At 46.5% G+C, this 12977-nt stretch overlaps 1 protein-coding gene across 1 annotated transcript in view; it reads left to right on the top strand.

Moving 5' to 3' along the window:
• foxd2 (forkhead box D2) overlaps positions 1–12977 on the top strand; it is a 122939-nt gene that overhangs the window by 62168 nt on the left and 47794 nt on the right. The gene's annotated exons all lie outside the window — the stretch shown is intronic.

The following is a 12977-nucleotide window of genomic DNA, read 5'->3' as shown; positions in this document are numbered from 1 at the left end:
GGGAGAGATCTCGGCCCGCTCCGGCTCTCCGGCCTGACCCCGCGTTTGAATCCCACAGCGCAGGGGCTCGACGCGCACAGATGGGCCGCAGTCCTCCCCGGCCCCTCCTCCGACTCTCTCATTAGCTGCATTTTCTTTTATTTTCTTTTATTATTATTATTTTTTAATTTAACTCCACAATTCGATTCATGCGTATTCATTGCTCTAAGATTTCTCACGAACTCCAATTCGGGATTATTTTAAACCAAGAAAAAAAAAAAAAAACATTCTGGAGAGCTGATAAAATAAAATAAAATGACAGTAATAATTTAGAAAGGTGCATCCCAGTGCCATCCTCCCTCCTGTGTGTCGTGCCTGCTGCGGAGAGCCACCCAGTCGGTCCACGCCTGTCCCAGACACACAAAAACACGCTGTTGTTGTGTTGTGTTTTTCGTTGGCACGTGAAGATGCGGTCGTGCGCCAAAAAAAATATATATATATATATATATATATGACAGAGCCACAAAAGCAAATAGCAACCTGGCTATGAGGTAGCAATTAAAAGAAAATATGACAAAATCAAACAAACAAACAAAAAGTATTTGCAACGCACAGATTAAAGTTGGATTTCAAAGGAAAATATTCCAATCATTCTCATATTATTTATTATATTTACATAATTTTTTTTTTGCAAACAGATAATTTTCCGAGTGGGGTTCTTGTGTCTTGTTTGTCTGCATGCTCGCTAGCCTGTACTTTAGTTTGGTAAAAATCAGCTCTTAACTATGTGTAGCATGCATGCCGCTGCTTTGATGTTGTCCCACAGCTGTAAACATGTGTGCTTTTCGACCCTTTTGACCGTTTTTGCTGCCTCCAACCAAGCATGCACTTGGGATGTGTGAAACCATCTCAGTAGCTTGTGTAGACACCCCCCCCCCCAAAACCTAACCCCACCCCCACCCCACCCCAAACCTCAGATGTCCATTTAGCTCCACAGTCCCGACACCAAAAAACTATGTGACAAGCCAAAGCCCTGGCATAAAGAAATGGTACAGAGCACCACAAGTGCAGCCCAGGGGTCTCAATAGAAGTGGGAGGGCCAACAAAGCGGTGCAGCGGTAGAGCTGTGGGGGCCTCCAGCCGCGCAAGGGGTCTGTGTCTGGGGGAGGGGGGGGGGGACTTGTTCCCTCTGCATTAGGCAGTAATAGGTTTGGGATGACTTAAACAATTTGTTGACGGGGACAATAAATCTGTTGTGTGTTTCTTGGCATGCTGAGGGGAGGATTACAAGTTGTCACACAAAGGAATGCAAATTGCAAGCCAAACTCTCCGAGAGGCCCGTGGAGTAGCCTCCCATTTAGGGCATTTGTGCCGTGCCGTGATTCTCACTCTCACTATTTTATGTTTCTCTATTAGTCCTAATAACCGTGAAGGGCCCGAGAGTAGCCACTGTATTCATCTCAAATCAATGGCCTTCCCCCGCACCGGGCCCTATAGACCTCCACATTTGCATCCTATCGAGGCAGATGACCAGCAGGACAATCGGTGTGGAGACTCTTTGAATAGGAATCTTGAATTCTAAATGACATTTTTTCCCTGCAGCCCCAGTCTCCATATTATGATAATTTTCTACACAGACTTTCTCACAAGTTGAGGGGGATCCAAAAATTGGAATCAAAATGTAGCCGATATTTCATATTTTTTGTGCACCGCCCATTCACTATATAAACATAGTATGTCGTTTAGATTTATCAATACATTTTTTTTAACATGGTTATCATTACTGTTGTGAAAATGTCTTCTGTTGATCTGGTTGGGCCTGGGGCTGATGTGGACCCCCGTTATCTCTGCACAGAGGAGGGAACCTGTCTGCGTTCACGACTCCTCCTAGCGACGGAACACTGCAGTGCAGGACCCACAGGAGACGGACTCCGTCAGCAGCAGCAGCAGCAGCAGCAGCAGTTCGCAGACTGTTTAAATGACCAGAAGCACGAACAGATGACAGCGGTCCACCTGAACACAAACTGTCCTGAACAGACAATAACAAGAATCCCTTGAGTCTCTTTCTCTCTCTCTACGTTTTTCACCTTTTTGATCGAGAACTACAATCGAGGCAAAATCCTCACAATGACGCAATAAGCAGGAAGAATGAGAGAGAAGTGATTCCGCTGCTCACAGTCGGACAGGTCAGAGAATCGAGGCACTGTGCAGAACTTAAGCACAACCCTGAATAAAAGACATAAATAAACAAAAAATATCATAAATTGTCAAATTGATATGGTTAACCAAACAAATAATTACACAGGAAAGTTTTTTTTTATGGGTCATTGGACTAGTATGTTCATATCGGCAAGACTGTCAGCTCAGTCTGTATATTTAATATTCTATCCAATATTTCTAGATCATTCAATTGGTCAATTTTAAAAGCAATATTTAGTCATTGAATTTGCTCAATTCCCTGTAATCAGCATCAGAATAACATGACAGAGAAACATTTGTTGAGACTGAAACTTTAAATAAAGGAAAAACCTTAAAATCTTTCTTCTCAATCTCATATCTTTGAGCTATATTGTTATATTATTATTATATCCTGTGTCTTTGCTGTTATTTGAGTGCGCAGCGGTCGGCTCGGCAAAACGTTTATCTGGACTTTGAATCTGCTCTAGGATTTTATCTGGTAAGTCGATGCCGCTTCAGAGACCATTTGGTCACATGATCCTTGTAATGAGCCCCGATGGTGATGCACGGCTGTGATTAGTGGGCTCGGTTTCACGTTTTGACTGAGGCGAGCGTTGTTTTAATTGGCAGACGCGCTGGAAAATGTCCACACACACACACACACACACACACACACACACACACACACACACACACACACACACACACACACACAATTATTAATAGACGCACTCCAGAGAGCCTATACGCTCGCAGTTTTACAGTTCCCCCTCCCCCGCTCCTCCTCCTCCTCCTCCTCCTCCTCCTTACAGTGCAGCAGAGATGGTTTAATTAAAGAACAACATTATCTTAGGGCAGCATGCCACCTTGCCATCAGGGCCGGCCTGTTTACAGCGCAGCGTCAGGAGAGAGAGGGGCACATGGCGCCGGTTGCAGCATGCGAGTCTCCTGGCTGCGACCCTCGACAACAACCTCCTGATGGGGCGATTGTAAAACACCTTGTCAAACGAATGAGCCGCAATGATGTTTTACAGCACCGAGTTTTCAGAGAGCCGATTGTGGATACAGAGAGGCCGGCGATATTGAGCCTACCTAAGTGGCCCCTAGTGTGAGCAGGGTTGCACAATGCCAAGAGACAATATTTCAAAATGCACACTTATTGCTTATCTTCTCTTGTTTTCCAGTTTTTACACTGCGGCCCGAATGCCGAGTTGGCCGCGCTGCTCCGGAAGGCGACAGAAAGGGCGGACAGTTTAAACAAAAATAGTTAAATATATAAATAGTATAAAATAAAAAAAAATCCACCCTCCTCCAATCAACTCGATCATAACCCCCTGCAGAACAAAGCGGCAAATATCCATTTCCAAGGAAAAAAGGGTGAGTGCCCTCTCCATGCCCCTCCTCGCCCTCCCCGCCTCTTCGTATACTGTACTTGTTACCCTGGTAACCCCATGGGCAGAATGCAGATCAGGGGTAGCCGACCAAGCAGACCCTTGTCTCCCCTTTGACAATCCGCCCTGATGATGACTAGCACTGTTGTTCATGGAGAGGGCAGGTGGGAGTTACAATACGCTTCAGATCACTTTTCTCTCCTCCTCCAATCCCCGCGACATATCTTTTTTCAGTGTCTTTTATGTGAATCTTTCTCTCACATTTTCCCCTTTCTCTGTCTCTACTCTTTTTAATTTTTTCCCCTTCCTCTGCCCCCGCCGATGCTTTCACCCAGGAACAGGCACAGTCGAGGCCCACAGAGCCGGGCTCGCAGCAGATGGCGGCGGTGCCGGTGGTTTGCGAGAGGTCAGTGTTATCTAAACAGACCCATTGGGCTATTTGCTTTAGCACCCTCCATCAGGCGGGATGCTCCGAGGAATCAGCCCATCACTTCAATCAGCCGCCGCGGCACACGATGAATTTGTAATGGTTTTCGGAAAGCAAGGCGAGGGGCTGAAATCAGATGAAACAAAAGAGGGATAAAGAGAACGGTGCAAATAGGGAGAGTGGCGGCGGCGGAGGACAAGAGAGGAGACGATGTGAAAGCGTGTGATTAGCCGCCGAGTTCAGCCGCTGTCAATGGCCGCGCGCTGTTGCGTGGGAGCGCACGGCCATTTGTTTTTGTGGTCAGGGACAAACAAGTGCTGCTGCAGGCGAGGAGACGGAGGGCGACCGCGTCTGACGGCGGAGTTCACGGTGAATTGTGGTCCGTGCGTAGACCGGGACTTTTAGCAAAACCTTCACACATGAGTTTGACAGTTTCAAAAATTTATTGGGGGTTGTTTGATTTATGCATTTATTTATTTTTGTATGTATGTAAACACACACAATTCCAGATGTGTAGGAATTCTGCTGCGGGGTCTCTCAGATTCGCCGGATTTAAAAGACGCGAGGCAACGTGACGAATTAAAAAATTGTGACACGCATTTAAAGCTGAAAGGCTTAAGAAAATATCATCAACTTATCAAGACAAACAAAAAGACGAAACAAAAACCATCCGCCTCAGCACGCTGGTTTGTATACCCTTTTGCATTTATTGGCCCTGTGTACAAAGAGAAGTTGGCAATCTTATCAACGCTCAGTGGAGGGGCGAGGGGGGGGTTAGTGTAGGTGCATGTGACAGTAGATATATACAAACTCCTGATTCATATCTTGATAGATTGTCAGATAAGAGCGGCCACGCGAGATTGCGGCTGATTGCTTCAAATGTGGGCGTTTCTCAGCGGCTTGCGGCCTGGCCACCGGCAACAGTTCACGGTCCAAAAGCTAAAGGCGCCCGGGTGGGGGAGGGGGGTGGGGGCTATCTGACTGACAGACAGACAGACAGACAGACAGACGGACATCCCTGCAACCACCACCAACCCCCTACACCCTCCCACCGCCGCTGCCCTTTGACCACATTAACCGGCGCAGTCGGACTCATCTCCTGGTCGTCCCTTATCACCTGGAATCAAACATTAAAAGAGGGAGGGAGCCGGAGTTACTCATAAAGTCAGAGAAATATGGGCGCCGGCGGAGGGGGAGTGGAGAGATAAAGACAGTGAGGGGCAGAGGAAGGAGAAGGCAGAATAACTTATGTCGCGGCAAGAGATTTGGACAATGGCGTTTATTTTTTTTAAAATTTATTTAAAAGGCCTGAAGCGGGAGTTGGAACCAGGAGGAAAGACCCCCCCCCCCGCTGGCGTCGGTCGTCATCTTGTTGGCTAGTTTGGTCGTCTTATGCAAGCGGGGCAGCAGCAGCAGCAGCAGCAGCAGCAGCAGCGAGCAGCTGCAGGCAAACAGGCAGGTTTTACGAGTGCTGTTCCGCAATTAGCCGTTACCTTGACTGTCGCCGGGTTTTAAGAGCGGCGTGGCCTTGGAGTTACCTGGATACACCTGGAGGAGAGCGATAAAAGGAGAGGAGCGCAGGGCGGGAAAGAGAGAAACTACAAAAAAAAATGAGCCGCTATCTTAGCGCCCAAAACTCCATCTGTCCGTCTGAGCGCTGGCGCCCGCTAACGCTAACAACCCTCGCTAACCCTCCCGACTATCTGTCCATCTTCCTGCCCTGCACATCCGTCCCAACTCGGTGTGTGTGTGTGTGCGTGTGTGTGTGTGTGTGTGTGTGTGTGTGCACGCGTGTGCGTGTGCGTGCATGTGCATGCGCTCTAATAAATAAAGAGTTTCATCAGCCGGGCCTCTTTATGCCGCTCCTCCGTGCGCACGCACATGCGCTTTGAGATTTCAGGCAGGTGCTTTGCTGATGGTGATGGGCAGGAAAATATTTGATGTCCCGGCCTGGGCCGTTTAACATTCTCGCCCTGTGCTTTGACCTTAAAGGGTGTGTATGCTGACACACACACACACACACAGTGCATGTGTGTGTGTGCATGTGTAGATTTTGTGCTCTTGTGGGTCAGCACAGTGCATCGCAGTGTGTTTGTTCACTTCCCTTTCACCCCAGTTTGCTGGTGTCTCTCTCTCTCTCTCTCTCCCCCTCTCTCTCTCACACACACACACACACACACACACACACACACACACACACACACACACCATCCTATTAACGGGACCTATCAAAGCCCATTTGACCTCCACCTTCTCCCTGACCTCCAGAGGGTAGAAGTCTACATCCCTTGAGACAGCGGGTCGTGCAGCGCGCGTATGTGCATGTGTCCCTGTGTGTGTGTGTGTGTGTGTGTGTGTGTGTGTAAGACGGGATGGGGATGTGACCTGCTGTCTGGCTGCGAGCAAACACCGATGGTCAAACACACGGCCTCCTCCTCCTCGTCCTCCTCCTCCTCCTCCACTCCTGCCTCCCCCCTCTCTCTTCCCTCCTCTGGTGACTTCACGGTTGCTCTTATTGCACCAGCATTGCATATTTATACATGCAAATGTTAAACTTTGAAATTGAATGTAAAAAAAAGAGTTAAGAGTTGCCCGAATGTCACACCATTTGTTGAAAAAAAATATATATACAATAAATGCTGTAACAGGAGCAATATCTGAATAAAAAGACAATGATATTGGACTTTGAATGCCACAGCAGGTGCCGTAACGGCGTCATATTTGTGTTATATTCTAGCAGCTTCTATTACTGTTCTCCTCGATCACCTTTTCTACCTTTTGCTATTCTAGATGAACAGACACCAAAAAATGCCTCCTCCAATCAGATCTGTGAACCTGCTGGATTGACAGGCTGTGTGTGCTCCTGGCCTCTTGCAGCGTCCACCACTGGTCACTCTTCCTTAGATTCTGTGTAAGCGGACGAGCGGAGAGCAAAACTTATGATAGTTTGACGAGTTAAAAATACTCCCCACTGCTCTGCTTCTCTGCAGTTAAAGCCCTGATGTTCCTGGAGACGTATTGTTTAAAACCATCATGACTTTTTGATAGCCTGACATACTTTTACTGCAGTGTCACTGCTAGCTAGCTGCTATTCTCTCACCTGCAGGTGCTGTTTCAGGTGTATTTACTTACGTCGTGGAATCTCACACTGCTAACCAGGACATGGCAACTAAAAGTGTCATTGAAAGAGTTTTATTCGAGGTTATTCATGGCAGTGCAAATGTGTTTTACAGGCCGTGCTAACTGCTCTCAGCGTCCAGTCAGATGTGTTCAGCATCGGCGGGTTCGACTCCCCACTGTCCCCCATGTTCCTTCTCACATCTGTTCCACATGTCACCCCTGCCACCCCCCACCTTCTTGTTGCTGCATCTCTGCAGGTTTTTCTCACATGTGACTGTGTCTTTATACCCTCATCTGCGGAGAGGCCACCGCTAAGACCTCAGGCCCTGTTTGTCCCTCGCTCGTCTTCGACGAACCTCCCGCCAAGTTCACCAACCATCCAAATGGGCTCCACTCACCACTTCAAGCGCAATAATAAAACCCATTTCCATTTTAAGGAAAAAGGAACCAACTGTATATCACGTTGCGGTCCTCACCCTCGTGAACCGGCTGTAATATCTGCCACTTTTTTTTCCTCTCTTTCCCTCCCGAGACGGGCTGGAAAACTCGGGCACATTTCTCCCATTTCTAGTGTGTAAACTGTAAACATAATACTTTGCTCGAAATTTCTTACCTCCCACCGGCAAGTTACCAGTTTTTCCACAAATTGGGGCTTGCGAGACATTCCACACGAACGTGAAAAATGTTTGCGCTGCAGAGTTTTGTTTTTTGCCGGCCAGATTTCAGCCTGGGGGAAAAAATATCTTCCTACTCGCAAGGGAAAGAAGGTCCAGAGTCGCAGGCGCAGGCGCTCTCCTGCAGCAGACGGGGTCGCTCCCATTGAAAGACGGGAACAATGGGGTTCCCAATCAGCGGACCTTTAACCCCCCGCCCCATCCGACTGGGTCAGCTGATGGCCTCCGCCGCTTTTGTGGCGAGTGTGCGGCGTAAAATATATGTTTACGAACAGGAGAATTAATCACAGCGTGCATCTTTTGGGAAAAAGTCATATTTGTTGTTGTTTTTCATACTCTTGCTCCAGCTCGGGCCCTGGCGGGGGCTTTCATGTGGCTGTAATTACCATATTTCATTAGCGTGTGGAGTGTCACCGCTGGAGCATCAAAGCGGTTGGCTCTTCGCATGTGCGGCGACCGCTGCCAGGGAAGTACACAACTATCTGTTTTTTTCCCAGAATAAATTTGCCCGGCGCCTGTTTTTGAGTGCACTCTCTCCCTCAAGCTGCTGTCGATATCAAAGAGAACCCATTCCGCATGTGAAGTGCCCTTTGTGCGGAATAATAAAGCAGTGCATCATGGCAAAAAACTGTGAAACACAACACTCTCACCGCCATTGCTCCACAATGTGCGCACGCAGGCATGTACACGCACACACACACGGCATTTCTCTCTCCTTTGTGCCTTCTTTGCTCGCTCCGCATTCACTCCGTCCACCTCTGCACTCAAACACAAACTATTCCGCCCGACTGCGTAGGACTAAAATAAAGGACGCACAGTGACCGAGTTCTATGTACTCGTACTTTATTCTATTCTTATTTGACACCAGAAAATGCAAAAATCACCGTCAACTGCTACAGACATTCTCTAACCATAACGCACCATTTTTTGAAGAACTTGCCAGCGTCCATCCTTTACTTCTTCTGCCTGTTCCCAATAGACTCTTGAAGTCGGCCCTCTTTGATGTCACAAAAGGCGCGGGTACCTCTCCCCATACTGGCGAAACTGCCCCCAGCCAGGTTTGTGGCCGGGCCACCGTGTGTTTTGTCTCGTTCCAAACATGTGGTAGCAAGATGCAGTCTGGCAGGAGGTGTGAAGATAAGTTTTTTCGTGAGAGGCTGTAAACAGAGGGTTAAACATGGCATTTTCTTGAGATCTCTGGTGGTGTTTTTTGTGTTTTGTTTATCTATGCAATATATTTAATTTTTGAAAACAATTGTATGAAGCTGATTCACTGAGAATCAAGACAGGAATAAATATCTGAAAATTGGTACAACTGAAATCTTCAGCAAACAATGCAGAAAACTATTAAGATCGCTGGAGCACCAGCATTCTTACCAGTAAAAATAATATTTATAATGTCACATTCAACTTCTTCTAATAGATAGGATTCTAATAGAAGCAATACTCGCCTAACACAACTTGCATGCTCACAGATGTCGGCCAGCAACTCCGCGCTGCTGCATTTTCCTTTACAGCTCATCAAACTGACAAAGTGTAAACATGGAATAGAGCGTGTGAGCACGCTCAGTGGTGCTTCTGAATAAACAACATCGGCCATTTTTATCTAAAACAAGAGAAACGGCGCAGCCCCCATGTGCCAACAGCCTGGGCTGGAGCTGAAGGGCATTGAGCCATAAAAGTTCATAATAGTTTTAAATGTTTCAAGATTGAACACACAGACAAAAAAAAAACTGAAATTAAAAAAGAAAAACAGCATGTGCCATTTACTGGGGCCAGACGCGTCTCTGCCTGGGAGACTTGCACCTGACCTGCGATGTGGCAACGCAAGGCCACGGGGCCTCAAAGCCACACATCTTCAAGGGAACGCCACACAATGGGAGAGCATAATGTCTCAACCAGCACAAACACAGTTGAGCTGTGAATTAGCGGAGCCTATTTTTCTGAAGCGCGCCGCCTCGCTGGCGGCCGCTATCAGCGGGATTATCTGAAGGCAACGAGTGCTAAACACACTTTATGGCTTCCCAATCCCGGGGGCTATAGACGGAGATCCAGGGAAACATGCGCCAGTCACCGACACCACGCAGGTCACAATGAGCTCGGACCGACGCTGAAAAGACCCCCACAAACACACACACACACACACAGGGCGCACCATTACGGATCTAGTGTTAGAGTGAAACCATTTGATAAAAAAAGCATCCTTCAGCATCACGCCTGGACAAAGGCCCCCTCGGCGCGGCCGTCATTGTGTGGGACGCCGTTGCGACAATAGTTGGCTGCGCCCTGACAAACTCCTCCGGGCCGCCGTGTCAGTGTTGCTGTGCAGGAGCGGAAGCGGCGCCACAAAAGCAAGCGCGACACTTGAAATGGTCTTAATGGCTGCAGCTGCTGCGGGATCGATGTTCTCCTTGGCACGGGTGACTTTCACTCACCGCCGGCTATTGATCAGGACTGAAGCCAACGAGGGTGAATGCGGCATGGAAAAAAAAACAAACACTACAAAGCCCCCTTTCCCTCATTGTGCACTTTTTTGTGCACACTCCCTCTGTTTTCTTCTTCTTCTTCTGCTCCTTCTTCTTCTCCTTTTTGAGACACGCTCGCCATTAACATTGTGGACTAAATGTCAATAAGAGGAGGATTCTCGCTTGCGAGACCTTGGACGGGGTGAACAAACGATCCCTTATCTTGCTCCCGTGTCGTCCTCGCCGTTGTCTCGGCCTGCGTGAGAGCCCATCTAACATCCTCGGAGGGCAAACACAGCAGATTCTTAATCCCTTTTAGCGGAGGTGATTTTTTAACCACTTCCTGGCCTCCTCCTTTCAGTCAAGTCAATGAGTCTGGAGGCTGATCCAGCGCAGAGGCTTCCTCAGGCCCAGTAAGCCTTAACCTTGGAGTCCTGCACCCCCCTCCCCTCTCCCTTACCCTCCCTCCCTTCATGCGTCTCCCCCAGGAGGCTCAGGCCCTGGGGGGGGTAAGGAGGGGGCGGTGTGGAGAAAACCGTGGACCTGCCACATTATATGCTTTAACATGACTGGCAAATCCAGCACGGTTAAACAAACTTAACCTTCATTTGTGAAACGGTGCAAATCAAAGGGCAAAAAACGACTTGTGCAAGTAATTACCAGCGGGGGAGAGCAACAGGGCAAAGGAAGGATGGAGGGGAGGGAAGGGGAGGTGGGAGGGATCGGATGGTGGGACGGCGGGGCTTTAACAGGTTGAAAGAAAAAGGAAATGGGAATCATTTAAGGTGAGCGGCATCTTTAATGAGTTTACTCAGAAATTGATTTTTCACTGTAATCTTTTATTTATATGCAGCCAGCGGCGCGTCCTCGGCAGAGTGAGGGTCAGCCCTCTCGGCGCCCTGTCAAGGCCCCCACTCCTTCAAACAACACCCCAAAGTCCAGGGAAAATGGTATTCTAGCGAAGGCAAATATTGTCCTGTCTTGGCTTAAGGGGCGACAAAGCTGTTTGTTCTAAAAAACTTGCTCTTTGCTCCCCTCCTTTAACCGTTTAAGAGGAGAGTGTCAAAGAGGGGAAGGCTGTAGTCAATGATATAATTACAGATAAAACTGCTTTTTTTAAAAAAAAAAAATGCTCTGGATTTTTAAAAATCATTTTGTTTGGTGTATAGAACACATTTTTTTGGAGAATGTTCTGAGAAATTTTAAACAATTTTACAGCTTAACATATCGTTCATTATTGTCCACAACTTAGATATTTTCATTTAATTATTCAACTTTATTTGCTTGGTTTGATTTTTAGTTGTGTGGCCACATTTTGGGAGAGAAATAGTTTTGACTTGAAAGTTTTTTTTTTTTTTGTGCACTGCTTTTTGTGGAAGCCATGGATTATAATTTTTAGGCTGGCTATATTCATGTGTTTGCAAATAGATATCAAACCAACATATTTTCATCAATAAAAAATGGTTTGACTTTTATTGTAAAACTATATTCTTTCTTTTTATTATTATTTTACCGGGTCTAACTGAAAATATTGAAACATGTAATTTTTAAATGCATTGACGGGCAGACAGACAAAATAACATCAAAATTGCATCATATACATATTATATCATCATGTTTTAAAGCAACAAATCGAATCGAAATCGAATCAAATCGGAATGTTTGTCGTCACTATACTTTTTTTAATCGAACCAATTTCGAAAATAGTTTGTTGTTTTTCAGATGTCGTGATAATTGTAGTGAACATTATAAATACTTCGAACAATAAATAGCTATTTTTCCACACATTTGTGGATACTACAAGAAAAGAATACGTAAGGTAATATGACAGTATCAAAAAAATACCCTACCGATCTGTGTGGACCTCAGTTTGGTGGAATTTTGAACAGCAGATTCGATGGCAGAAATCAGCAAGCTGGTCATGCATCTGCAGTAATATTATCTTGAAAGTCCGTCGCTAGAAACCGTGGTTTAAGATTCATTGTTTGGAGGTGACGTTCACATATCCACATCCCGCCGACATGTCCCGCACAGGCTTCTTCACTGGTTTGCATTTAGAGACTTTGTTATTACTATCATGCAACTCTGCTGCCACCTTACGGTGAATAGGAGGCGCACGGAAAGACTGTGAAAGAAAGGCCTTAGAAGACACGCAGATGGTTGAATTAAATCACTTCTATTGTGGCCTCGGAGAGTTAAAATCGATATTATTATACGCAAAAGCAAATTGTTTTGTTTTGCTTTTTAAGGAAATGTATGTAAACCCCTGAGCCACCGCAGTGTCGCTCCAGCACCTCTGGGTGGAGAAGTGGCAGCTGATGACACTTGAGAAGAAAAGACCTTCATCGTTCACTGAGATGGACTTTTACTTTACTAAAAAAGGAAGACTCTAGAAGACTCTTCAGAGGCAACTACCTACCATCTCTCTACATTCCACCCTCTGATGTTTATTGGTTATTTTACAGCTACTTTGTTCGGGAAAATAAATAGGCTAAGCTTAAGACAATAGCTTGAATTCTCTACCAGAAAGAGAATATTTCCAAAAAATATATGAAGCCAGTAGAGTATCTTAAATCACCATTGAGTCTGACTGATTCTTCACACACAGCTTGTAAAGGTAATAGAGGAATTAGAGCAGCTCATTCAGCACAAATAAAATAAGCTTTGTGGGCCCATCCTTCAGTAAGTGCATGATCTTTATAAAGTACATTTTGGAGATTATTGCCGGCAATGAAAGAGTGAA

This window comes from Nelusetta ayraudi, unplaced genomic scaffold (genome assembly GCF_046127955.1).
Source record: "Nelusetta ayraudi isolate G7.1 ecotype Tasmania unplaced genomic scaffold, CSIRO-AGI_Nayr_v1 ptg000059l, whole genome shotgun sequence".
NCBI classification, from domain to species: domain Eukaryota; kingdom Metazoa; phylum Chordata; class Actinopteri; order Tetraodontiformes; family Monacanthidae; genus Nelusetta; species Nelusetta ayraudi.
This window is presented reverse-complemented; position numbering and strand designations above follow the sequence as displayed.